The sequence below is a fragment of the Hemitrygon akajei genome, chromosome 12, assembly GCF_048418815.1.
Source record: "Hemitrygon akajei chromosome 12, sHemAka1.3, whole genome shotgun sequence".
NCBI classification, from domain to species: domain Eukaryota; kingdom Metazoa; phylum Chordata; class Chondrichthyes; order Myliobatiformes; family Dasyatidae; genus Hemitrygon; species Hemitrygon akajei.
This window is the reverse complement of record NC_133135.1, coordinates 95,038,607-95,064,980: the sequence shown is the minus strand read 5'-3', so window position 1 is coordinate 95,064,980 and position 26,374 is coordinate 95,038,607. Positions and strand designations below refer to the sequence as shown.

The window sequence follows — 26,374 nt, the reverse complement described above, 5'->3', positions numbered from 1 at the left end:
ATAGAGCAGATGTCATATCATGCCCTGAGCCAAGGCCTAATTCTGCTCCTATATCTTATGGTCCAGTGCCAAGATCACTCCACCCAGCTCCTAGTAATAGAGGCTGAGCTTTTTGCTCAGAACTACCCACTTCTTAATCCAAGATTCCATCTCTGAGAAGGTACTCAACCCAAAATGTTCATGTGCGAAGTGAACAGACATAGCATGAGGGAGAGGATCACAGAAACAGCCATGACAGGAGAATGAGTGAAAAGTATCAGGTCAGAAATTAAGTTACTATTAGTTGGCTTTAGAACAGGTGGTCAGCCATTAAGGGGGAAGGAGTAGAAAAAATGTTTTAACTGTGTTGACAAGAAGTTCACATACCGCGCAGTAAGCTCTGAATCAGGCTTCACTGAGTGTCTTCACAACCCAGTAGAAAGACTAGGAGCAAACTAACTTGAAGGCATCTTGAACAAAACGGATGACTTGGGCCAAATGGCCTTTTTCCATGTTGTGTGACTGTAAGACTCTAAATCTTTGATTCTCTATCTAAAACTAGAAGGTAGAAGAGAGCATTGAATTGACTTTATTTCTTATATCCTTCACATACATGAGGAGTAAAAACCTTTACGTTACGTCTCCATCTAATGTACAATGTGCAATCATTGTAATTTATAATAAATAGAACAGTCGATGTAATATAGAATACATTCAGATCAGTGCGAGTTCATTAAACTGATGGCCTCATGTCCCAGAGCCTGTAGGTCCTGGCTTTTATGCTGCGGTACTGTTTTCTGGATGGTAGCAGCTGGAATAGATTGTGGTTGGGGTGACTTGGGTCCTCAGTGATCCTACGGGCCCTTTTTCACACCTGTCCTTGTAAATGTCCATAATCATGGGAAGTTCACAACTACAGATGTGCTGGGCTGTCCGCACCATTCTCTGCAGAGTCCTCTGATTAAGGGAGGTACAGTTCCCATAACAAGCAGTGATGCAGCCAATCAAGATGTTCTCAATTGTGCCCCTGTAGAAAGTTCTTAGGATTTGGGGACCCACACCAAACTTCCTCAACCGTCTGAGGTGAAAGAGGCACTGTTGTGCCTTTTTCACCACACAGCTGGTATGTACAGGCCATGTGAGGTCCTCGGTGCCGAGGAACTTAAAGCTGTTCACCTTCTCAACCCCAGATCCATTGATATCAATAGGGGTTAGCCCATCTCCATTCCTCTTGTAATTCACAACCAGCTCCTTTGTTTTTGCTTTGAGAGAGTACAGGAATTGAGTACAGGATTTGCTTTGCTTTGAGAGAGTACAGGAATTGATTCTGGGAGGTGGGATTTCGTATGGGGATCATTTTTGGAGAAGAGGTCATTTGATCGGAGTAGGCAAGATTAAGGCAGGTTTCAAAAGAGTGAAGAGAGGCAAACTATTCCCACAAATGGAATCAAAGACCAGAGGGCAAAGAACAAAAGGACTGGGAAAAGATCCAGACGGAAGGAGAGGAAAACGTTTTTTCTTCAACATGGTGATAAGATATAATGAGGAATTCACTGCCTGAACATATGCTTGATGCAGATCCAGCTGTGTCCAGGGAACTGCAAATGTTTTGCTTTCAACAAATTATCCAATTCCTTCTGAAAGCCAGAGCAGGGGAATGGGAGTGACCGCACATCTCTACAAGGTACTGGCATGCATTCAATGGGTTGAATGGCCTCCTTCTGTGTCCTAGGAAGAGTTAGATAAAGTTGTAAAGATTAGATAGCCTTGGATCTGGCTCAAAATGGTAATTAAGGAGAAATGCCGGCTTCTGGAAGTAAGGCACAAGCCATGAGTCAGTGTTCCCAAGGGAGCTGCAGGCAACGTGTGTGGTGGTGTAACGGTCAGCTTCAGGGGGCTGGAGATTGGTTGTTTGTTGTGGTGATGAGTTTTCAGTGTGGGCTCCATTGAGCATGTATGCAGAGTAAGCTCAGTCACATTTCCCATCAACGTAAATGATCAGATTCAGCAAATGTAACTACTCTGTCACCTTTGATGAAGACAGGGAGATGTGGATCTTCCCCTAATGTTACTTGGCACATGTCAGCTTAATTTAACCTTTTGTTATCGCTCAATGACCTCCAACCATCCTCCTTGCTCAGCTTCAAGGCATTATGGTGGAGAGAATGTACGCATAAGGAACTGATTATATCAGCCACTGAGCTGGGCACCTTTATAATGGCCCGTATTCCCAGCTGCAGTAGATTGAGGGAACTCAGCTGGTCTGCCTACACATGGTCCATATCCATCCATTCTCTGCATATCCAAGTTCTTGTCTAGGAGCCTCTAGATCTGTCATATCTGCATCCAGCATGCCTTTTGGCAGTTCATTCCAGCCACCACTCTCCTTCACCTCTCCTTTGAACTTTCCCTCACTAAATGGACGCCCTTTAATAATACCTTCTAACCAGGAAATACTGCAAGGGTTAATGGGAATAGCAGTGCAGGAGATCTGCAGGGTAAAGGCAGGACAAGGACCATCAGCAGGAGAGACCAGCAGCTGAAGATGGGAGGGAATGCAATGAAGAGACAGAGAGATTGGAAGCCACTGGGATTGAAGAGGTCAGAGTGTGATTTGAGATAAACCAATAAATCAGCAGTCCATCCATTTAAGTACTGGAGTGCCTTTGAGGGGAAGCTGTGCAATGGTGTGAGAGAAAAGGTTCATCCAGAGGGAATGTGCTTGGTAATATGACCTTGCAAAACACAAGATGGTGGGGAACTCAGGTGGGTCATGCAGTGGAAGGAAATGTTTTGCGCTGAGACTAAATGGATAGCGGAGAGATAGCCAGTTTAAAGTGGTGAGGAGAAGGAGTAAAAGAAAGCAGGCAGGAAACAGGTGGATCCAAATCGGAGGAGTGATGGGCAGATGAGGAGGGGCGAGGGGAAGTGGGAACAATGACAGAGGCTGGGAGGTGACAAAGGGCTGCAGATAGTGGAATCTGATAGGAGAGTGTGCAGCATGGATTCAAGAGAGGGAAAGGGGAGGGCTGATGGGAAGAGCTGGGAGGGGACCTGGTGAGAGGAGTGTGTGGGTGATGGGATCATGCAATGTTCAGCGTTGATGACGTGCTCCCTACTTTACACAGCACATTAAACACAGCTCTAGTTTCTCGGAACCTTGTGGAATTCAGGCACAAGCATGCAGAAAGCTAACCTGGCACTGGAATAGGAAGATACTTCCCGACTCAGAAGGGTAGGGAAAGGAAGAGGATGGCAGCAGTGATAGGGGACTCTATATTTAGGGGGTCAGACAGGCGATTCTGTGGACACAAGAAAGAAACACAGATGGTAGTTTGTCTCCCAGGTGCCAGGGTCTGGGAGGCAAATCAAAGTAGATAAATCCCCAGTACTTGACAGGGTATTCCCTCAGACCTTGAAGGAGACTAGTGCTGAAACTGCAGAGGCCCTGGCAGATATATTTAAAATGGCGGTATCTATGGGTGAGGTGCCAGAGGATTGGAGGATAGCTCATGTTGTACCATTGTTTAAAAAAAGCTCTAAAAGTAATCCAGGAAATTATAGGCCGGTAAGTTTGACGTCAGTAGTAGGTAAATTATTGGAAAGAGTACTAAAAGATAGGATCTACAAGTATTTGGATAGACAGGGACTTAGTAGGGAGAGTCAACATGGCTTTGTGCATGGCAGATCATGTTTAACCAATTTTTTCGAGTTTTTCGAGGAGGTTACCAGGAAAGTGGATGAAGGGAAGGCAGTGGATGTTGTCTACATGGACTTCAGTAAGGCCTTTGACAAGGTCCCACATGGGAGGTTAGTTAGGAAGATTCAGTCATTAGGTATACATGGTGAGGTAGTAAATTGGATTAGACATTGGCTCAATGGGAGAAGTCAGAGAGTGGTAGTGGAGGATTGCTTCTCTGATTGGAGGCGTGTGACTAGTGGTGTGCCACAGGGATCAGTGCTGGGTCCATTGTTATCTGTCATCTATATCAATGATCTGGATGATAAAGTGGTAAATTGGATCAGCAAATTTGCTGATGATTCAAAGATTGGAGGTGTAGTGGACAGTGAGGAAGGTATTCAAAGGCTGCAGAGGGATTTGGACCAGCTGGAAAAATGGGCTGACAAATGGCAGATGGAGTTTAATATAGGCAAGTGTGAGGTATCGCACTTTGGAAGGAAAAACCAAGATTGAACATACAAGGTAAATGGTAGGGCACTGAGTGCAGTAGAATAGAGGGCTCTGGGAATACAGATACAAAATTCCCTAAATAAAAGTGGCATTACAGATAGATAGGATACCTGGTACATTGGCCTTTATAAATCAAAGTATTGAGTATAAGAGTAGGAATGTTATGGTGAGGTTGTATAAGGCATTGATGAGGCCGAATTTGGAATATTGTGTGCAGTTTTGGTCACCGAATTCCAGGAAGGATATTAATAAGGTTGAAAGAGTGCAGAGAAGGTTTACAAGGATATTGCCAGGACTTGAGAAACTGAGTTACAGAGAAAGGTTGAATAGGTTAGGATATTATTCCCTGGAGGGTAGAAGAATGAGTGGCGATTTGATAGAGGTATATAAAATTAAGATGGGTATAAATAGAGTGAATGCAAGCAGGCTTTTTCCACTGAGGCTAGGGGAGAAAAAAAACCAGAGGACATGGGTTAAGGGTGAAGGGGAAAAAGTTTAAAGGGAACATGGAGAGGGGGCTTCTTCACACAGAGTGGTGGGAGTATGGAATGAGCTGCCAGATGAAGTGGTAAATGTGGGCTCACTTTTAACATTTAAGAAAGACTTGGACAGGTACATGGATGAGAGGTGTATGGAGGGATATGGTCCAATTGCAGGTCAGTGGGACTAACTGCAGGTCAGTGGGACTAGGCAGAAAAATGGTTCGGCACAGCCAAGAAGGGCCAGAAGGCCTGTTTCTGTGCTGTAACATTCTATGGTTCTGTTTCCGATCACATCCATGATATCCTGAAGTGGGAAGGTGAACAGCCAGAGGTCATGGTACATATTGGTACCAACGACACAGGTTGGAAAAGGGAGGAGGTCCTGAAAACAGACTACAGGGAGTTAGGAAGGAAGTTGAAAAGCAGGACGTCAAAGGTAGTAGTATCAGGATTACTGCCTGCACCACGTGACAGTGAGTATAGGAGAATAAATGTGTGGCTGAGGGATTGGAGCACGGAGCAGGGATTCAGATTTCTGGATCATTGGGACCTCTTCTGGGGCAGGCTGACCTGTACAAAAAGGACGGGTTGCATTTGAATCTGAGGGGGCCCACTATCCTGGCAGGGTGTTTTGCTAAGCCTATTGGGGAGAGTTTAAACTAGAATCGCTGGGGGATGGGAGCCAAACTGAAGAGATGGAGGAAGGGGTGGTAGGCTCAGAAGTCGAGAAAGCTTGTAGACAGTGTGAGAGGGAGGATAGACAGGTGGTAGAGAAGGAATACGCTCAGACTGATGGTTTGAGATGTGTCTATTTTAATACAAGGAGTATCACGAACAAAGCGGATGAGCTTAGAGCGTGGATCAATACTTGGAGCTATGATGTTGCGGCCATTACAGAGGCTTGGATGGCTCAGGTCAGGAATGGCCACTTAAGAGTGCAGAGGCTTCAGAGGCATTGCTGATCAGAGATAATGTCATGGTTGCAGAAAAGGAGGAAGTCATGCAGGGATTGTCTACGGATCTCTGTGGGTGGAAGTTAGGAACAGCAAGGAGTCAGTAAATCTACTGGGTGTTTTTTTATAGACCACCCAATAGTAACAGGAACATTGAGGAGCAGATAGGGAGACAGATTCTGGAAATATACAACAGGGTTGTCGTGGTGGGAGAATTTAACTTCCCCAATATTGATTGGCATCTTCCTAAAGCAAGGGGTTTAGATGGGGTGGAGTTTGTTAGGTGTGTTCAGGAAGGTTTCTTGACACAATAAGCCTACAATGGAGAGGCTGTATTTGACCTGGTATTGGGAAATGAACCTGGTCAGGTGTCAGGTCTCTCAACGGGAGAGAATTTTAGAAATAGCGATCACAATTCTATCTCCTTTACCATAGCACTGGAGCGGGATAGGGACAGACAAATTAGGAAAGCGTTTAATTGGAGTAAGGGAAATTATGAAGCTATCAGGCAGGAACTTGGAAGAATAAACTGGGAACAGATGTTCTCAGGGAAATATATGGCAGTTATATCAGGGGATATTTGCAGAGTGTTCTGCATAGGTATATTCCAATGAGACAGGGAAAGAATGGTAGGGTACAGGGAACCATGGTGTACAAAGGTTGTTGAAAATCTAGTCAAGAAAAGCTTATGAAAGGTTCAAAAAACTAGGTAATGGTAGAGATCCAGAAAATTATAAGGCTAGCAGGAAGGAGCTTAAGAATGAAATTAGGTGAGCCAGAAGGGGCTTGATGAAAAGGCCTTGGTGGTCAGGATTAAGGAAAACCCCAGGGCATTTTACAAATATGTGAAGAGCAAGAGGATAAGATGTGAGAGAATAGGACCAATCAAGTGTGACAGTGGAAAAGTGTGTACGGAACCAGAGGAGATAGCACAGGCACATACTTAATGAATACTTTGCTTCAGTATTCACTACAGAAAAGGACCTTGGCGGTTGTAGGGATGACTTACAGCGGACTGAAAAGCTTCAGCATATATACATTAAGAAAGAGGATGTGCTGGAACTTTTGGAAAGCATCAATTTGGATAAATCACTGGGATTGGACTAGATTATACCCCAGGCTACTGTGGGAGGTGAGGGAGGAGATAGCAGAGCTTCCAGCAATGCTCTTTGCATCATCAATGGGGACGGGAGAGGTTCTGGAGGATTGGAGAGTTGCAGATGTTTTTCCCTTATTCAAGAAATGGAGTGGAAATAGACCAGGAAATTATAGATCAGTGAGTCTTACTTCAGTGGTTGGTAAGTTGATGGTGACGATCCTGACAGACAGGATTTATGAACATTTGGAGAGGCATAGTATGATTAGGAATAGTCAGAATGGCTTTGTCAAAGGCAAGTTGTACCTTACGAGTCTGACCGAAATTTTTGAGGATGTGACTAAACACATCGATGAAGGTAGAGCAGTAGGTGTAGAGATGGATTTCAGCAAGATAAGGTACCCCATGCAAGGTTTATTGAGAAAGTAAGAAGGCATGGGATTGAAGAGGACATTGTTTTGTGGATCCAAAAATAGGCTTGCCCACAAAAGGCAAAGAGTGGTGGTATATCGGTCATATTCTATATGTACAAAATTAAGGGAGGGAAGTTTAGGGGAGACATCAGGGGTAAGTTTTTTTTTTACACACAGAGGGTTGTGAGTGCCTGGAGTGACTTGCCAGGGATGGTGGTAGAGGCTAAAACATTAGGGGTATTTAAGAGCCTCTTGGACAGGCACATGGATGAAAGAAAAATGGAGGGTTATGGGGTAGTGTGGGTTTAGTACTTTTTTTTAAGGATTATATGGGTCGGCACAACTTGGAGGGCTGAAGGGCCTGTACTGTGCTGTAGGGTTCTATGGTTCTATGGAGGTGTGTGACCAGTGGTGTGTCTCAGGGATTTGTTCTGGGACCCCTTTTCTTCGTGAGTTTTATAAATGACCTGGATGAGGAAGTGGAGGGATGGGTTTGTAAATTTGCTGATGACATAAAGGTTGGGGGTGTGGTGGACAGTGTGGAGGGCTGTCAGAGGTTACAATGGGATATCGATAGGGTGCAAAACTGGGCTGAGAAGTGGCAGTTGGAGTTCAACCCAGATAAGTATGAGGTGGTTCATTTTGCTTGGTCAAATATGATGACAGAATATAGTATTAATGGTGAGACTCTTGGCAACGTGGAGAATCAGAGGGATCCTGGGGTCCATGTCCATAGGACACTCAAAGCTGCTGCGCAGGTTGACATTGTGTAGTTAAGAAGTTATACAGTGCATTGCCTTCATCAACTGTGGGATTGAATTCAAGAACTGAGAGGTAATGTTACAGCTATATAGGACCCTGGTCAGACCCCACTTGGAGTACTGTGCTCAGTTCTGGTCACCTCACTTCAGGAAGGATGTGGAAACTTTCAAAAGGGTGCAGAAGAGATCTGCAAGGATGTTTCCTGGATTGGGGAGCATGCCTTTGCATGCCATAAGTTGAATGAACTTGACCTTTTCTCCTTGGAGTGACAGAAAATTAGAAGTGACCAGATAGAGGTGTATAAGATGATGAGAGACATTGATCGTGTGGATCTTCGAGGCTTTTTCCCAGGGCTGGAATGGCTAACACAAGAGGGCACGGTTTTAAGGTGCTTGGAAGTAGGTACATAGGGATGTCAGGGGTAAGTTTTTTTATGCAGGAAGTGGTGAATGTGGAATGGGCTGCTGGCAACTGTGGTGGAGGCAGATACAGTAAGGTCTTTTAAGAGTCTCCTGGATAGGTACATGGAGCTTAGATAAATAGTGGGCAATGGGTAACTGAGGTAATTTCTAAAGTAAGTACATGTTCGGCACAGCATTGTGGGCCAAAGGGCCTCTATTGTGCTGTAGGTTTTCTGTTTCTAGATTCCCCAGCAAACTTCAAACGTTTTGTAAAGTTTAAGACCAAATGTTACTCTTGCACAACTGACAAACTGCATTGGACTAGTTTGAGAGATTCACGGCTAATAAAGTGCTAGAACAGTTTATTTCATTTTGAAGTGGCGGTACAATTTATCCTTGCCTTCCTTACGAGATTATTATCAGATATGTTAGCAACATTTATGGTGCTCAGATAAAGAACTCTGCCCTCATTCCAGAGATAAACCTACCACTTCAAAGGTAATCTGTAGCTCATCGCAGTGCTTTCTCCTGGCAGAAGCCACAACCTGCAATGCACATAAAAAGTGCTCCTTGCACAATGCAGCAGAGAAACAGGCCCTTTAGCTCATGATGTCTGAAACTAATTAAGTTAAGGCACCCAATCCCTTCTGCCTGCACATTGTCCCTCTCCATCCGTTCTCTGCATATCCTTGTGCTTATCTAATAACATCTTAAACATCTCTATTAAATCTGCATCCACCACCATCCCCAGCAGCACATCAAGCTCCCACCACTCTATGTGTAAAAGGAACTTGCTCCATATATCTCCTTTGAAGTTTCCTTCTCTCACTTTAAATGCATAGTCTCTATAGACATTTCAACCCTGGCAAAAAGGATACTGGCTGTCCACTTCAATTATTTTATAAACTTCTACCAGGGCGAGGAATTATCTATCACTCTTGAAAAAATAGGTTGTTTGTTCAACATCTTTCAACCACACATCTTCTATCCAATCTAAGCATTTAATCTTGATAAATTTCTTCAGCACCTTCTCAAAAGCCTTCACATTCTTCTTATAATGGGACAAGCAGAATTGTTTGCAGATATGGCCTGATATGAGTTTTATAAAGCTCTGACTCTTGAATTCTGTGCTTCAACTAATAAGGGAATACATATGCCTTCTTTACTGCCTTATTGACTTCTGTGGCCACTATCAGGGAGCGAAGGACTTGTTGCCATATGGAAATCCTGCCATTCAAAAGAAATCAGGTCCCACCTCCGAGACACCGAGCCATTGTTGAATGAACTGTAGGGACATTTTCCATTTTATTTTGGCTATCCATCACTGGTTCAGATCAATCCATGTTGTGGGATATTGCTGTGTGCATTTCCAACAACACTTGGGGAGCACTTTCCTGAGTGGAGTGCTTTGGGACTTGCAGGTTGCAGTAATGCAAGCAGTCCTCCTGCATGGCTCCGGGGGGGAGGCGGTGAGCTTGCAAGCTGGCATTTGACCACAGCTAGACCTGGGGTAGTGATGCCTCTGCTCCAGCCATGCCAGGAATTGCAGCCAGTCACTGTCAGAGCTGGGAATGAGGGGTGGGAAACTGGCCAGAGTTTTGATGAATATCATTGTTGTTCCTCACCTACCCCATCAATTTCACACTGACCCTGCTCCCAGCATCATACATCACTGCGTTTACAGATGGCTGGGGCACTGGGGCAGCTGGCCCAACTCATCTTCTGCACTACAGAGCATAGTACGGATACCATTGATTAGATGGTTTATTGGATTATGTCACTGCAATTGTAATCCACATTCCCTGGAGCGTAGAAGAATGAGGGGAGACTTGTTACAGGAATATAAAATTATGATGGGTATAGATAGAGCGAATGCAAGCAGGTTTTTTCCATTGAGGCTAGGGGAGAAAAAAAACAGAGGACATGGGTTAAGGGTGAAGGGGGAAGAGTTTAAAGGGAACATTAGGGGGGCTTCTTCACACAGAGAGTGGTGGGAGTGTGGAATGAGCTGCCAGATGAAGTGGTAAATGTGGGCTCACTTTTAACATTTAAGAAAAACTTGGACAGGTACATGGATGAGAGGTGTATGGAGGGATATGGGCCGTGTGCAGGTCACTGGGACTAGGCAGAAAAATGGTTCGGCACAGCCAAGAAGGGCCAAAAGGCCTGTTTCTGTGCTGTAATGTTCTATGGTTCTATTCCTCTCTACCTGCATCTCCCTACATACACAAAGACTCTCCCTAGTCCCCACCCCACCCTGTGTTCACTCTGCCTGTGGCTCAGTTCCTTGGCTCACCCCTTCCCCTCTCATTCCAGAAGGAAATATTCCCTCATTAACTCCACAGTTTACATGCAGTCATTGGATGAGAATTGAGAAGTAATTGGTACTACCTTGGCCCAGCGCACAGATTCTGCAAAGGATCTGGACTGGACCACACCGCTGCCCTGAACAGAATTCTCTCCTCACTCCCCACCTCCCCCTCCCCAATGGAATCTTGCTGATTGGATGCAGAGCAAAGCTCCTAATAGTGTGATCTGAAAGCACAGCCTCAGAATAAAGAGATTTCCCTTTAGGAATGTGATATGGAGGAATTTCTTTAGCCAGAGTCTAGTGAATCTATGGAAGTTGTTGCTACGGGGCCTGTGGAGGCCGTGTAAAGTGACACAGGACCAGTTATACCAGTTGTACATAGAACTCCAGTGTGTAATGAAAACACAAATTCATCATAATCAATCCAAACCATTGAATTAATTGCACTTATGATACCGATCTGGACACAAAGGTTGGACCCCATCACTGCAGTGGAGTTGCATACTTACAATTTACACAACAATAGAACTGAAAAGGCTGTAAATTTTCACTTGAAGTGAATGTTTTTTCTTATGGTTAACCATGCCATTCCTCAATCAGAAATGTAAAATTACACTGTAATACCAAGTTATTTGTGTGCAATTAGACAAATTTGTCACATTGTAGTTTATTTGGACCCAACATTTACAAAAGTCTGAAGCTTGGTAAATTCTCATCTACATCAGCTTTATTGTGTGTCATAACAGTAGCCACCTCGTCAGCACTATGAGGGACTGCCTTCAGGGTAACATTAACCTATTTTGAATCTGCCATCCAGGCTCTCTTTGACACTGATGGGATGTGACACCTGAGCATCATTGTGTGCAGTCAGCGAGCGGGAAACAGCAGGCTTCAGTCAACACTGAACATTGGATCTTCATGGCAGGGCCCACAGGTAGCTTCTGGAAATGCTTCAGAAGTAAACAGTTCATCCAATCAATCAATACTTGGGGAATGAGAGGACATGGGCTAAGTGCAGGAATGTGACACTCAGGTAAAAAATTAACCATGACTTCATTGAATGTAGAGCAAAGGCAAGGGATAGGTGGTCTAATTGTTGAACTTGATCACACAAGTGAAAAAAGGAACTGAAGCAACAGGCCATTCAGCCCCTCATTCCTGTTCTGCCTTCCAGTGCAATAACAGCTGTCCTTATACCATTTGCCTGCAACAACATTGTATTCCTGGATTCCCTTAATTCCATTTGTGCTTCATGGATTTTTACCCTAAGTCCAAGGTGTAGACTGAGATATAGAAGCAGCATTAGGCCATTCAGCCCATTGAGTCTGCTCTGGTTGACATTCATGGTTGACTTTTTAAAATTCTCAACTGCATTCAAAATCATTTTTAATATCACTTACTTGACGATAAATAGCAAAAAAGTAACAAGTTAGTGTTCATGGGTTCATGGACCACTCAGAAATCTGAAATATGATGACAGAGGGCAGGGATGTAATGTTGAGGCTTTATAAGGCAGTAGTGAGGACTCACTTGGAATATTATGAGCAGTTTTGGGCCCCTTGTCTAAGAAAGGATGTGCTAACATTGGAAAGGATTCAAAGGAGGTTCACAAAAATGATTCCATGATTGAAAGGCTTATCATATGAGCATTTGATGGCTCTGGCCTGTACTCAGAGGGATGTTCAGTTAGAATGGAGATGAGAAAGAATTTCTTTAGCTACAGAGTGAATCTCTGGAATTCATTGCCACAGGCAGCTGTGGAGCCAAGTCATCGGGTATATTTAAGGCTGAGGTTGACAGATTCTTGATTGGTCAGGGCATGAAGAGTTACGGGGAGAAAGCAGGAAATTAGGGCTGAGAGGAAAATGGATCAGCCATAATGGAATGGCAGAACAGACTCAATGGGCCAAGTGGCCTAATTCTGCTCCTATACCTTATGGTCTTAAGGATCCTGTTACCTTCTCCCTGGAACCTTTTCCCTTCTTAACTAATACGCCCAAAAACATGGCCTTCACAGATTCCCCACTCTTTGGCTGAAGAAATCCTTCCTCATCTATATTCTTTTACTCTGAGACAGTGCCCTCTGGTCCTATATTCTCTAACTAATGGAAAGATACATTTCATGTCCTTTCAATTTAGGCCTTTCAGTTGTCAATAGGTTTCAATGAGATTCTTCCCTTGATATAACCTTTGATTTTCCACGTCTGCATACCTTGCAGTGTTGGGAGACTTTAGTCAGAAAGGCAGCTTGCACTTCTGCCACAGTTTCAACATTTGACAACTATTTTGCAAGCCTTCCATCCATGCTATGTCTCTCCTCTTGCACAGGCTGCTTCCTTTGCTTCTGGCCATCTCATCTTCCATCTGCTACGTCCTATTCTAAGAAAATTGGATCCAAGAAGAGCTTGTATTGGAGGGTCCAGAGGAGGTTCACAAGAATGATGCCAGGAACGAAAGGGTTAACACATGAGGAGGGTTTGATGGCTCAGGGACTGTACTTACTGGAGTTCAGGAGAATGATTGGGGAATCTTATTAAAACCTATCGAATATTGAAAGGCCTAAATAGAGTGCATATGGGGAGGATGTTTCCTATAGTGGGGGTGTCTAGGGCCAGAGGACACAGGCTCAGAATTGAGGGACATCCATTTAGAACAGATGAAAAAAATTCTTCAAACAGAAGGTGGCAAATCCTCTGAATTCTTTTCCACCATCTGCTGTGGAGGCCAAGTAATTGGGTAGATTTAAAACAGAAGTTGATAAGTTTCTTGATTAGTCAAGGAGTCAAAGGAGGGAGAAAGCAGGTGAATGGGGTTGACAGGGATAAAAGTCAGTTATGATAGACTGACAGTGCAGAGCCAAAAGGTCTAAATTCTACTCATATGGTCTTATTCTGCAGACTTTTGCAATGCCAACCTACACCCAGAATCACTCTGGTCCTGCCCCTTGCTTCATCTTCATTCCCCAGCCCTTGCAATCAACAGCCACCCATACCCTTCAGGTTCCTTTCATTCCACCTCAGCAATGGATCGCTACAGCCTACCTCATGCACGACTGTGGACTTGTCTCTAATTGTGGCTTATATACTACTGTATTTTACTTCCATGTCCTGTATAATTAATTCATATGTGTGTTGTTCCTGTGATGCTGCTGCAAGTACCTGTACACACAACAATAAACTTGACTTGACCCACCATTGACCCTTCTACCCCATCCATCGTACTGTTACCACACACCCTTCCTGCTTTCTATCCCACACCACTTGTTTCCCCCATCCCAGCTCTATCCCCTTCTTCACACTCCCCAACTTGCTACACTCCCACTGAGATCTGCCTGTTGGCACAGGCTGGTAATCTTGTTTAAGTGTTCTGCTGAATAATGACAAGCAACAGAATATTGATTTCAAACTGTGGGAGGATCTGTTTATCAGCAGCAATTAAAATGTAAATTAGCCATGAGGTGACTCGAAGACTTAATGCTAAGTTAACAAATTGCACAACCTATGCCAGTGATATTAAACTCAATTCTGATTCTGAAATTATTGAACACACATGCTATGAAAACACACCAGTGCCTCTACTACCAGAAGGTTAAGGAAATTCAGAATGTTCCCATTCCCATTGTCCCTCACCATTTTTTTTCCAATATAGAAAATATTCTATCTGGATGAATTCACTGTTTGATATGGAAACTGTTCTGACCAAGATTGCAGAGAGTTGTGGACACAGCCAAATTCATCATGAAAATCAACCCCCCCCCCCCCACCCTGCCCTGTGGACCCTGTCTACTTTTCGCTACCTTGGGAATCAAAACCAATGTAATCAAAGACCCCTGAACAGTCTCTCTTGTCCCCCTTCCTTCAGACAGAATATACAAAAACTTGAAAATACGCAGTATGTACGTTAAGGCAGTTCCTGCAGGTATAAGATTCTTGCATGATCAGATGAAGTTCTGACCTCACAACCTACCTTGCCATTGCCTTTGTACCTTATTGTCTGTATGTGTAAAGCAGAGTGAAATGATTGTTACTCCAGATCTGATGCAGCATAAAAATCATAATAAGCATAAAGAGCACAATAAATATAAGAGGCACTACAGCATTATAGTGGTTAGTTAGCACGACAATATTACAGTTGAGGGTATTCTAGAGTTTGGAGTTCAATTCCGGCACTGTTCTTTAAGGGGTCTCTGTACATCCTCCCTGTGGAATGTGTGAGTTTTCTCTGGGTCCTCCAGGTTAATTGGTCATTGTAAATTGTCCTGTGATTCAGTTAGGACTAATCGGGTCTGTTTGGGGGTTGCTGGAGTGGCGTGGCTCAAAGGGCTGTAAGGCTCTCCCCTGCGTTGTACTGCTAAATAAGTAAATCTAGTGGGTAGTCTACATAATGAACTGCCAGAAGAAGTGGCTGAGGCAGGTACATTGACAACATTGAACAAGCTCCTGGACAGGGACCTGGATAGAATGGTTTAAGTTCGAAGTAAACTTATTATCAAAGTACATATACAGTCATGAGATTTGTTTTCTTGAAGGCTTTTAAATTCCCTGTAAATCTGCTCATTGATAGGGAGGGCTTTACTTGTGATAAACCATAAGTCCGTCAGACATAGGAGCAATAGACCATTCAGTCCATCGAATCTTCTCCACCATGGCTGATTTATTAGCCTTCTCAAGCTTATTTTCCTGTCTTCACCCTGTAACCTTTGACATCCTTACTAATCAAGAATCTATCAACCTCTGCTTTAAAAGTACCCAGTGACTTTTTATCCATTGCCATCCATGGCATTGAATTCCACAGATTCACTACTCTCCTCATCTCTGTTCTAAGGGATGTCTCTCTATTCTGAGGGTGTGTCCTCTGGTTCTGGACTCTACCACTATAGGAAACATCGTCTCCTCGTCTACTCTATCTGGGCCTTTGAAAATATCAAATATTCAATGAGATCCTCTTCCCCGCATTCTTCTAAACTCTAATGAATACAAGCCCAGAGACATCAAATGCTACACATACTCATTCTTGAAAACCTACCTTTCAGGTACACAGGCATAACACTGGCAAATGGCACTATATTGGCACGTTGTTTGGCATGGACCAGTTGGACAAAAGAGCTTGTTTCCATGCTGTATGGCTTTATGACTTTCTGGTTACACCCCATTCTAGAACAGGATGGCATCATGCAGGCAGTACACCTTTTGTAGGAGATGCCTGTCCAAGGTCAAAGAGGGTATGAATTGCCACTCAGATCTTCAGTCCAATTCTCCCCACACTTCAAAATCTGATTAAATAGCCAGTTACCCTGCTATTGTCAATATGGTCTTGCTCTGTTCAGAGTTAAAGCTGAATCTACCCTTACAACAGAAGATGTGCTTACTTCAGTTCAGTAAGGTGTAAACAATATGCCAGGTTGTAATTCTTTTCCCCTCATTAGTTCCCTGCAGGACTCGAGGTTAAAATTAGACATGTGCTCATTAGTGATGATGCGTCATTGTGCAGAGGCCCAAGCAGAGATCAGCCAATGGAGAAGCTGCTTCCACATCTTGTCCCCTAGTCACTTAACAGCAATAACACATCTCCTAGGAAACCACTTGGAGCTGGCAGCAACAGCTAAATAACTATCTACTTTTCCTTTTTAAAATAATGGAAACACCCCGACCCTCAGCACAGGGAACTGGAATAAATAAAAGTGATAAGCAAAATCATTTGAGATTGCTGTTTCTTAAGAAGCTGGGAAACCCAATGTGCATGGCCTTCCGATGGTGTCACTGAGCATCCTTAAAGTACGACCTGTTGCAATGGCTTAACCTGAGTGTCTTGTTGACTCCTTTTGTGGTCAGGCAAGAAGCAACATCTCTCCAAAGGTGATACAGTGCACCAACAGGCCCTGCAGACCACAAAATCTATCCCCCTATTAAGCATCAATTTACAGCCACCCTTTTTAATTTTTCCTCATATTCCAATCTATCTCCCAGTTTCTGTACATTGGGGGCAATTTAGTGGCCAATTAACCCTCCGACCTACATGCCTTTGAAATATGGGAGGAAACCACAGCACTAGGGGCAACATACAACTCTGCACTGCTAGCACCAGAGGTAAGAATTGAATCCAGATAACACGCACAAAATACTAGAGAAACTCAGCAGTATCTATGGAAAAAAGTACAGTCTACATTTCTGGCTGAAACCCTTCGGCAGGTCTGCAGAAAAAAAGCTGAGGAGTAGATTTAAAAGGTGGGGAAGGGGGGAGAGAACCACCAGGTGATTGGTGAAACCTGGAAGGGGATGGATGAAGTAAAGGGCATGGAAGTTGATTGTTGAAAGAGACAGAAGGCCATGGAAGAAAGAAAAAAAGTGGAAGGAGCACAAGAGGGAGACGAGGTGAGAGAGGGAAAAGGGAATGGGAAATGGAGAATGAGGTGTGCAGTTTGGGGGCATTACTGGAAGTTTGAGAAATCATTACAGCAGTGGAGGAGGACATAGATAACATATCAGAATGAGAATGAGAAGTGGAATTGAAATGGGTGGCCACTGGGAGATTCTGCTTATTCTGGCAGAAGGTCTCACCGATGTACAGGAAGCCATATTGGGAGCACCGAACACAGTATATGACCCCAACGGACTGATAAGTGAAGTGTCGCCTCACCTGGAAGGACTGTTTAGAGCTCTATATGGTAGTGAGGGAGGAGGTGTAGGGGCAGCACTTGTTCTGCTGGCAAGGATAAGTGCCAAGAGTGAGATCAGTGGGGATGGATGAATGGACAGGGGAGTCATGTAGGGAGCAATCCCTGTGGAAAGAAGAAAGTGTTGGGGGGGGGGGGGGGAGAGATGTGCTTGGTGGTGGGATCCCATTGGAGGCAGATGCTTTGGAGAAATATGTGCTGGACACGGAGGCTAATGGTGATTGGTAGGTGAATGTGATTGAATCCAGGCCCCCATCACTGTGAGACTTGGCTCTAACCACTGTGCCACTGTACTAATAAGGTCTGTAGAGGTTCAAGAGTTGGAATCCATACTAACCTTTTGGACATTGGCGGAACGAAGGCAAAATCAAAAGTAAAATAGCAGATTCTGAAATGTTGCCTCTGTTTCTCTTCCCACAGATCCAATGGGACCAACCCCCTCCTCCATTTCCCATCCCCTTTTCCCTCTCTCACCTCATCTCCTTGCCCACCCATCACTTCCCTCTGGTGCTCCTTCCCCCTTTTCCTTTGTTCCATGGCCTTCTGTCTCTTTTAGCTATCAATTTCCGAGCTCTTTACTTCATTCTTCCCCCTCCAGGTTTCACCTTTCACCTGGTCGTTCTCTCTACCCGCACCCCCCCATCACCCTTTTAACTCTACTCCTCAGCTTTTTTTTCCTCCAGTCCTGCTGAAGGGTTTCAGCCCAAAATATCAACTGTACTTTTTTCCATAGATGCTGCCTGGCCTGCTGAGTTCCTCCAGCATTTTGTGTGTGTTGCTTGGAATTCCAACATCTGCAGACTTTCTCTTGTATGTGATCAAATCCAGGTCTCCATCACTGTGAGGCTGTGCCTCTAACCACTGCAGAACTGTGCTAATATTAAGTTATAGCCAGAAACTAGGAAGGCAAGCCATAGGTCAGCCTGAATTACAAAGAGATTCGAGTACAAGAGGAATGGTGCTTTTGTGAAATTGGAAAGAGCTCTGAGACTTCACCTGGAATCATGTATACAAAGCTGGTCTCCCTTCTAAGGATATACAGGTTGCTCACAGGTTACAAACACCTGACTGATGGATACCCCTTTATATCATTATGTGCTGTGTCATATGCTGTAGACGATCATGGTCTTCCTTTTCTATCTATGACCAAGATTGTTCTTGGCAAATTTTCCTACGGAAGTGCTTTGCCATTGTCTTCTTCTGGGCAGTGTCTTGACAAAATGGATGGCCCCAGCCATTACCAATATTCTTCAGAGATTGTCTGCCTGCTGTCATTGGTCACATAACCAGGACTTGTGAGATGCACCAGCTGCTCATACGACCATCCACTACCTGCTCCCATGCTTTCATGTGATCCAGATAGGGGAAGAGGGGTGCTACGCAGGTGCTATATCTTGCCCAAGGGCGACCTGCAGGCTAGCAGAGGGAAGGAGCACCTTACACCCTCCTTTGGTAGAGAATCATCTTCATCCCATCACCCAAAATAATAGACCTCTGATAATATTAGTAAATTCAATGGTCGCAAATATATATGCATACTAGTTTATGCCTGCAAATACCAAAACTAACTCTCTTTCTATAATAGTTGTTTCCTCTTAGTTTGGTGTGTTTTTCATACCACTACAATACACAATCACAACAAGACAACAAGTCGTTTGTGTATTTTTGGATTTATGGACACAATCAACTTGAGGACATCTGTAAAAGCAGAATTCATTCATTACCAGAGGATGGAATGCTCCTATGCAACTACGATTTTTTTGCTCCAGAGAGGGGCAAAAAAAGGGAGGATAGCAGGAGGATAGGAAGCAGGAGGAGGAGAAATAAGTGGGGTGGGAAGAGGTATGAAGGTCTCTTCAGAGTATACTCCCTGAAGCTCAGAAGGTGAAATCTTGAAACAAATGTATTTTTTTTTAAAACGATGCACATCTGGAACCTGGGACCACAGCCACAAACTGAAGAGGAGGCCTTTCAGGGCAGAGATCAGGGGAAATCCCTTTCAACATAGCTTGATAAATCTTCAAAATTTTCCACACAAGGGCTGTAGAGGTTCTGTATTGGAATCCACACTGACCTTTTGGACATTGGGGGAACAAAGGAAAAATCAAAAGTAAAATGGCAAGTGCTGAAATGTTGACTCTGAGTCACAAAGGTTAAAAAAAACACATCCATGGTCTTAATGAGTAGCTACACTACCTTCTGTTTCTGATGTTCTTATTATGAGTTCTGGATTCTGGATGTGCCAGTACAAAAACAAACTATCACCCTTTATATAATGAGATACCAGGGAGACAGACTGAATTAGATTAATTGACTGTTAAAAAAAATGGACCCTTTCAGACCTGGCCATCCTTACACCCTCAAGCCACTGATGTCCTTTAATCATTGGTCAGTACAAACTGAAATGCTGACTTTACAATTGGCTTTGCTCTCCGAGGATGCGGGTGTAGCTCCATCACAGCTGGAACATATCGAGATTCCACAGGGGTATCACAGAATTCACCAGTGAGGAGTTTCAAGATCACAAGTGATTCCCAGGGAATGTGTCTGCACACAGGGGAGGGTTTCCTGTAGGGAGCTGGTATCTATAGAAGATATCAGATAATGTATTTCTCTGCATTGAATTAACAAGAAGAATTCATACAGAACCCCAGGGACATCAACTAAAAAGCTTTCAAGCTAAATTAATTCTGATGAGATATTTATCTTGGGGGTCAGGATTAAGAGAGAACAGTGGCAGGATTTTCCCCCTTAACATCTGCTAATCATCTGGATTCTCAACCTATCTTCCCAGATCAAATCAAATCAATCACTGATGATAGATAGTGAGAAGGATGGATATCACTACAAATGTGTTTAATATTGTCAGCCAAGGAACATGAATTATTTATGTTATTAAATTGTAAGGCAGAAAATGAGATATTCTTTTGGTGCCTGAGTGGAGAGGCATTTATCAAAAACCTCTCTGAAGTGGGAACAAAGATCTCCCCTCCCCACAAACACTTCATCAATGTTGAGAGGAAGGCAAGTTGACTTAACACAGGTTGCTAATTCTACTCAATTGTTCTGTTGTTGGAAGGGCACAGATGATTCACCATCCATCCGTTTGCCAGGTGTGACACTGGTGCTCAACAGGGCTGCTCAGGCAGCTGTATCCACCCTATTCCAGAGGTCATATTGCACATCGGTACCAATGGCATAAATAGAAAGAGTGATGAGGTCCTGCACTGCAAATATAGGGAGCTGGGAGAGAATCTAATAGGCAGGATCTCAAGGACAATGATATCTGGATTACTCTCGGTGCAAAAGGCCAGAGAGGATAGAAATAGATAGATAGTTCAGATGAATGAGTGGCTGATGAGCTTGTTCAGGGGGCAGAGTTCTTGAATCATTGGAATCTCTTCCTGGCTAGGGCGTGACCTGCACAAGGGAGAAGGGATGCACGTGAACTGGAGGAGGAACAATATTCTGGCTGGGAATTTGCCAGTGTTACTCAGGAGGGTTTAGAGTTGCAGAGGGGTGGGAACTGAGCAGTCGTGCAGATGATGAGAAATTAGGAGATAACACTGTAGTCAACGAGAGAAGATTTAGTTGTCAGGATAGACAGGAGCACAGTAAAGGGAGAGAAACTGCATTTACTTCGATGCAAGAGGTTCAACAAGTAAAGCAGATGAACATGATGTGGATTGGCTCTGAAGTCTGGGATATCATAGCCATAACAGAAACATGGTTTAGGGAAGGAAAGGACTGACAGCTCAATGTTCCAGGAAACTGTGGCCCCTGGCTCTATATTAGCCAGAGGATACATGCTCCCTATAGCTAGCCTAACAGGTCCCATTAGAACAGGGGTTCCCAGCCTTTTTTTATGCCATAGATGCCTACCATGAACTGAGGGGTTTGTGGACCCCAGGCTGGGAACCTCTGTAGTAGAACTTTGTACATTTGGCATATGCACATATGTACAGGGCATATGTACAAAATTAAGAAATCGAAGTTTAGGGAAGACATCAGGGGTAATTTTACACAGAGGGTTGTGAGTGCCTGGAATGACTTACCAGGGATGATGGTGGAGGCTAAAACATTAGGGGTATTTAAGAGCCTCTTGGACAGGCACATGGATGAAAGAAAAATGGAGGGTTATGGGGTAGTGTGGGTTTAGTACTTTTTTTTAAAGGATTATATGGGTCGGCACAACATAGAGGGCTGAAGGGCCTGTACTGTGCTGTAGTGTTCTATGGTTCTATTTCAATAAAATCCTTCACATTTTTCAAAACATGAACTATTACAGCCTTGGTTGATCCAATCCAATTTCTCCTCGTATGAAAGAGCTGAAAGCCTAGGTGAAGCAGGCATTCAGTTTCATATCCTCTCAGTGAAAAAATAAAACAGTCCCCACTGTGCCAGTCTGTAGCAATCCTGTAACATCAGCTTTGTTCTACCTCTTTTAGTCAATGCCACTTGGGGATAAGGAGCAGATATCAGCTGAGAGCATATCCAGGACAGCACCTTGGGCATATTCAGGTACTTCTCATTACTACCATCAGAAGCATGAATAAAAACACCCAGCATTTTAAGAACCAATGAACACTATTTTGCTATTTATGCCCTTTTTTGCATTACTTATTTAATTTTTATATTTCTTATTGCAGATTAATTTTTTATGTATTGCACTATATTGTTGCCTCAAAACAACTAATTTCAGTGATAATGAACCTGATTCTAATTTACTAGTCCCACGCATCATGCAGTGGTTATTTGCATTGGTACCAACATTCACCTCTGCCACAGTGAACTTCAGTGAAATAATCCTTCGTCGTTCCATTCACTCTTAAATATATAACATTCCATAATAACTGAATTCTTGCCAAATACTCTGTTTCTGAAGCAACATGCAAGTTATGTACAAGTTAATGTGAGTTTATGTCAATTTATGTTTGTCCTTGTCCTGTTCTGTGCTGCTATGAAAAGCTAATTTTCATGGCAGTTATACCCTGTGTATGTTTTCCTGTGACAATAGAACTCGAATTTGAGACCCCAGTTCCTCAGAGGGTGTCTCAAATAATGCTCTGACCTTAGCAGGAAATTTGTAGAAAGCTGCTTCCAGCAGTAAAGTGGACGGTTTCTTAAGCACATCCCAGTAATTATATTAATCATTTTATGCAGGGTGTAGATTCCACCCAGTCCCATTCAAACCAAGTATGTAACACCTCACACATTTCTGTCTACATTGATATGCTTCAAAATGGTCACAAAAAACAACTAATTGTGCATTAATAATCTGAAAGAATTATACATTGTTACAACAGATGTTAATTGGCCCATTTAATCCATAACCCTCAGAACAATCCCGCTTGGCTGGCCGACTAATGTTACTCTTAAATACCTTCTGAAATAGTCTAATAATGGGCAGCACAACACTTTAATTGCCACCACTGCCTGTAAGGAGTTTGTACATTCTCCCCGTAACTGCTTGGGTTTCCTCTCACAGTCCAATTGGTAGGTTAATTGGTCATTGGTCATTGTAAATTGGGCCATGATTAGGCCACTATTAAATCAGGTGATCGCTGGGTGTTGGGGCTCGAAGGGCTGGAAGGTCCTATTCCATGCTGTATCAAAATAAATACACAAACAAAATCATTCTATTCAGGGGACTTTGAGAAGTGGACAATAAAGATTGACTATGCCAGTGACACAAGGCTCCAGAAAAAACAAACTACATTAAATCCTCCACTTTAAGACAAACACTATGATTTTGGCTGATAAAGATCTAATTCACAAGTAGCCGTATTTTCCTTTCAAGTTTAGTGAAATATTTTAAACGTGTTTGAGGTTCTAAGAGACAGGCAGCATTATGATCAGGAAGGTTTCAGGGCAACATCTGTGACTTGAATGCAATAAATCCTACACCAAATCCTTTTTCGTTTCCTGCAATGAGATTTATTAATATAGCATTGCTGTCTGGTTTAATTCAGTTGATCCTCATGATACGTACAGCTAATACCTGGGCTGGAAAACCTGAATGAAGTCTCACAGGCACTGTGGCATGCAGCTGCATGACTGCTGGCCACCGATGTGATGTATTCCAAGTCAGTAGGCTGAGGTTACACAACACATCACAAACTTTCCACCCAAACCCAGGCAAAATGCTTGGTGCAGTGTTGCAGGGCTCATCTTTCAGCTGAAAGATTTAACCCCCAGCTGACGTAAAAAAAAAATCCTACAGAGTCTTAGCCTTAATCAACATCTCTAAAGCAAATTGATTGATTGTTGCTGCACACACCCTGATACATCAAAGAGACAAGATCTCATGACAACATCCAAAACCAGGCTAGGGCACTTGTTATGCTTTATTGTCTAGAAAACTCCAAGGAAGGCAGATGCCCACACCTACTAAACTAATCGCTGATTAATACACTCTATTCTTTCTGTCAGTCTTTCCCAAAAACAATATTGCCAATAGAAATGGGAAAGCCTTTGTTCATTGAGGTACTGAGTTCAAGTTGTAGGGAGTTACATTCCAGCTTTATAAAGCTGTAATTGAATGTAACTGGGCCACATGTGGAGTATTACATTCAATTCTGGTTGTCCCATTTAGAGGAAGGATGGGGAAGCTTTGGCAAAGGTATAGAAAGAGGATGCTGTCTGGATTAGAGGGTATGACCTAAGATGAGAGGTTGAACAAATGCTGCCTGACCTGCTGAGTTCCTCCAGTATTTTGTGCATGTGGCTTGGATGTCCAGCATCTGCAGATTTTCTCTTGTTCGTGCTTGAACTAATGGGGGTTAGTTTCTCTGGAGTGGTGGGACCTGATAAAAGTTTTTATAAAATTTATGAGACCCATGGACAGAGACGACAACAATATCTTTTTATGAGGTCTGAAATGCTCCAGAGAGTATATATTTAAGGTGCAGGGTGGGGGGGGGGGGGGGGGGGGAATTTCAGAAGGTGAAGTGTGGGGCAATGTGGAATGTGCTGTCAAGGGTGGTATTGAAAGCATTTAAGAGTTTCTTAGATGGGCACATAAATATGTGAGAATGAAGTGATACAGGACATGAGCAGGTTTCATTAGCTTAATTAGTTCAGTGCAAGATCATGGGTTGAAAGGCCTGCACACATTCTATTGTACAGTTCTATATTCCATGTTTTAAAATCAGCGTGGATCTCTGATGCACCATCAATAACTCTCGGAGACGGGAGGCGAACGATGGGCTTTTATTAACTGCAAGAGACCACGATTAGCAGCAAGAGACCACCACACAACATCCTGGAGACTGAGGGAGGAGCCATGCCTCCATCGCCTTTATACAGGGGTCTGTGGGAGGAGCCACAGGAGCAGTCAGCAGAGGCGTGTGTCCAGACAGGTATATGTAGTTCACCACAATCTCAAAGGAAGCTCTTCTTGGACCTCCATGCCCATCAAAAACAATGTATGCCTACAGTAACAATTAGCAACTGTGAGTACAGCTGTGGTTTCAGTAAACAAAAACAACAGGATTCATCATGATAATTATTCAGAAATCCAAGAACTAATTAACCACAGATTTGAGACATTCTTGGATTGAAAACTCCAACATGCCTCAAAGAAGGGAAAAGGTTCACAAGAATGATCCCAGGATTGAAAAGGTTAACGTATGAGGAGCATTTGATGTCTCTGGGCCTGCAGTCACTGGAGTTTAGAAGAATGAGAGAGAATCTCATTGAAGCCTATCCAATATAGAAGTGCCTAGAGTAGACATTTCCTATAACTGGGGAGCTTATGACCAGAGGGCACAGGATGTCCCTTTAGAACTGAGACAAAGAGGAATTTCTTTAGCCAGAGGATGGTGAATCTGTGGAATTCATTGCCACAGTGGGCTGTGGAGGCCGTCATTGGGTACATTTAAGGTGGAAGTTGATAGATTCTTGGTCTGTAAGGATGCCAAGGGTACAGGGAAAAGGCAGGAATAACCTAATTCTGCCCTTGTGTTTTATGGTCTAAAAGATCATGCAGACACCTGTTGCTCAAAGTTCAAACAAAACCCCAGGACCTAAAGAAGAGGCAAGTGGAAAGTGCACAAGGAGACCTAAAAACCACAATCATGCTGTGAAGAATTGAAATAGAAGAAACACTGAAGATGCAATTTCCCCACCATCTACCTAGAGCCAAGAATGGATAGAGAGGCTGTCACAATTTGTTGGAAGAAGCATGCCAAGGACACCTCACTATACTCTGATCTTCATGGGATTCCATACCAAGCTATCCTCTACACTGACCCAGGCACATAACATGTTGAGAAGGCAACACATCAACTAAAAGATAATCAGACCTCTGGAGTTGATGGTGTTCCTGCTTCTTAAACTTGGCGGAGAAGATTCAAAAATACAGATTTATAGATTCCCTTCCCACACGTGGGAAGAGGAAGACATTGCAGCAAGGACACAGGCCCTTTGCCCAGCCTGTCCATCACAACTAAAATGCCCATCTAAACGGACCCCATTTGCCTCCATTGTCCCATTAAACCTTTCTGGATTATGTACCTGCTGAAGTGCCTTTTAAGTTATGTTTATGTACCCGCCTCAACTACTTTCTCTGGTAACTTGTTCCATACGTGGTTCTTGATTGAACATGGGATAGGTTCTTGATTGGACATGACATCAAAGATTACAGCGAAAAGACTGGGAACTGGGGTTGAGGAAGAGATAGAGAAAAAGAATCAGCTATGATTGAATGGCGGAGCAGACTCGATGGGTCAGATGGCCTAATTCTGCTCCTATGTCTTATGGACTACCTCTGTGTGAAAAAGGTTGTCCCTCAAGTTCCTATTAAATCTCTCCTCTCTCAGTTCCCTAATCCTGGGAAAAAAATTATGTGCATTCAACCTCACTGTGCCCTGCATGATTCTATAAGTCATTCCTCATTCTCTTATGCTCCAAAGAAAAGTCCTATTCTGCCCAACCTCCCTCTATAACTCAGTCCATTAAATCATGTCAACAGTCTTATAAATCTTTTCTGCATTCTTTCCAGCTTGATGGCATATTTTCTATAGTAGTATGAACAAAACTGAACAGACACGTAACAGATGGCAGAATCGTGACCATCTTTCATGCCATGAAATAGATGAATCCAATTGCG

The 26,374-nt window shown here is 43.4% G+C and overlaps 1 protein-coding gene across 4 annotated transcripts in view; it reads right to left on the bottom strand.

The window, feature by feature from the left end:
- The window catches only part of LOC140737298 (retinoic acid receptor RXR-gamma-B-like), a 272,784-nt gene that overhangs the window by 87,119 nt on the left and 159,291 nt on the right, over window positions 1-26,374 (bottom strand). The window lies entirely within an intron of this gene.